The 2,552-nt window shown below is 56.9% G+C and overlaps 1 pseudogene; it reads right to left on the bottom strand.

Moving 5' to 3' along the window:
- Positions 1–231: 231 nt before the first annotated feature.
- Positions 232–2,339, bottom strand: LOC102851915 (annotated as a pseudogene).
- Between the last annotated feature and the right edge of the window lie 213 nt (positions 2,340–2,552).

Here is a 2,552-nt window from a genome sequence, read left to right on the forward strand (position 1 = left end):
GGAGAGAGTTTCTTTTAGGCCAGGTCTCCTGCTCTTTTCTTGGCAAGGGAGGAGAGTGGCACAAAGCTCATTTTATTTTACCCCACTCCAGGAGAATGAGGGTGTCAGCTTGACATGAAACCATGGATTAGTGCTATTTCCAGCCTCCAACACAGACCAGGGATGCTCTAGGATGTCCTAGACAGGTGAGAGGCACATGTCAGAGACTAGGAGTCGAGGTGGTCCTTGGGATTAGTGGTCAGGAGGCTGGAGGTTGCTCTTTCGGAGCAGAAGACAGATGGGAGTGTTCCTCAGGGTCAGAGGGCAGAGGATATGTGGACGGTTCTCTTGTGTCAGAGGTCAGGACCGGAGAGCTGCCCTCAGCCTGCACCACCGTCCGGGTCCCCAGGGCCTCTGTGTACAACTCCTGGTTCTGCTCCTTCCACTGTCGGAACTTCTCTGCAGTCAGGTCTGGGTCACCAAGCAGCTCTTCCAGGACTTGCAGCTCCTGCATCTTTGCCTTGAGTGTGCTCTGTAGCACCCGCACCCGGTGCACTTGCTCGTTGAGCTGGGGTTCTCGGTTACGCCGCATGAAGGAGCTCCGCCACTGTTCATTGGTGAGGGGTTGTGGCTGGCCCAAAAGGGACACGCCGCCCTGTTTTAGCCCCCGTACCATTCGCTCCAATGCTCCATCACCACTGTCTGTGGGAAGGCCGAAGGAAGTTCACGGGCTGCCCTGTGTGGGGGTTGCTGCAGGTGACATGTCTCCATGGACAGGACTTCAAGCTCGGGCTGGGCTAGGCGAGGCTGAGCGCGACCCAGCCCCATCATCAGGGTCTTCTGCTTCCGTCTCACTGTAGCAATTTTCCTCTTGGGGAGGCAGGGCTCGGCCTGGAAATTGGTACTTGGAGATGCAGGTAATGAGATGGCGCACCCAGGTGCTCAGGTCCTCCAGGGTGTCAGCAGCGAAGATGAAGGGCTTGTACACATCATGGGTAAGCTGGAACACATATTTTTTCTTCTGATCCTGTCCACTTTCCAGGCTGTAGTTGGAAACATTGATGAGGCCTTCTGCCTTCTCATCCTGGGGCTCGCGGTACCAATAGAGTGTGTGTCCCTTGAGCACAAACCAGCAGCGGCGCCAGCGTGGGCCCATGAAGCCACTGGGCACCTTGCGCAGCAGCAGCCAGCCATGGCAGTCGGGCTGACCCAGCTCCCAGCACGACACCCGTCAGCGGCTCAACTGTGTCGCCACGCCTTTTGATTTTTTCCGACCAGGGATAGGACTCTTGTCGGAGTGTCCTGGGGGCTCCGGGGTCTCTGCTGTCCCTGCGGATGGCGGAAGGATGGACACAGGCTCAGAGTCAAGGAAGGCAGAGTCTGTCCAGGCAGAGCTGGGCCCGGGATTTGGATTCGAAGACAAGTCAAAGGCAAAGACTTCCTGTTGGACGGTACTGGGTGACAGTGAGGGCAGAGCCAGCTGCTCTGGGGAAACCTGGGCCAGAGGAGGAGTCTGTGGAGGGGTCTCAGGCACCAGAACCTTCTTTAGCACCAGGCTGGCCCCAGATGGATCTCGAAGCAGCTCCCTCACCACGTTCTTATGAGGCCAGCCCACCACCACCTGGTCGTTGACCTGGACAACTTCGTCTCCAGGCAGGATCTGCAGCTGGGAGCTGGTACAGAGCAAGGGAATCACTCGAGACCCAAAGTGAAGACAGTTGTTGGTGGTATCGATTTCCAAGCCCAAGGGATCATCCAGCTGCACGCGTTCCAGCACAGCTCGCTGCTCCAGCAGCTCTTTGGGACTATAGGATGTTGTGGCAGATCCCAGCGATGTGGCTACAGATTCTCAGGACTCGGCTCTCCTCAGCCACTGGGCAATCCTCCTGCAGGGCCTTGCCCAGCTCCCCACACAAGTCCCTGATCTCCTGACATGCTGAGAATTCGTTTAAGTGGGAGAAGAGGTACCTGTTGAGCCAGAAAAGGAGAGTACGAGCCTCTTGCACCAGCTCCACCGCTGCACTGAGAACATCAGCAGGGGTCTCGGCGCAGGCCTCCAGATGGCCTTGGACCAAGGTCTGGAAGGTGTGAATTTTCGGCAGCAGCCCCTCTGTCAGGTTCTGCAGATTCTCTGTCTGAAGTTCAGAGCTCAGAGCCCGGAGCTGTTCCACCCCATCCAGGATGAGTTCCTGGTGACCCAGAGGCCACACAGTCAGAGCCTGGAGGCTGTGGAGGCAGAGCTGAAGCAGGTACTTGCCCGGCAGCTCCCAGGCCTCAAAGGGATAGTCCTGCAAGGAGTCATCGAGGCCTCGGAGCCAAGCTGCCACCTTCCCGGGGGTCCAGGTCATCACCGGCTCCATGGGCGAGCCCGCCCGGCTCCCAGGGCGCCCTCTGTGTTCTGCCGGCGCAGCAATTTCCGCTCCCAGCACCCAGGCCAGGCGCCCTATTTTTGTCTTTTTAAAAATAATCATAGAAATAGTTTCATCAAAGTCAAATAATAGGATGACTAAGGTGTGAAACCATGGTTCTGTTTTGGGCTATTGTACATTTTGTGCCCTAACATTTATAATTTC

Source organism: Elephantulus edwardii, unplaced genomic scaffold, assembly GCF_000299155.1.
Source record: "Elephantulus edwardii isolate Elephantulus edwardi_28Jun2011 unplaced genomic scaffold, EleEdw1.0 scaffold00036, whole genome shotgun sequence".
Lineage (NCBI taxonomy): Eukaryota > Metazoa > Chordata > Mammalia > Macroscelidea > Macroscelididae > Elephantulus > Elephantulus edwardii.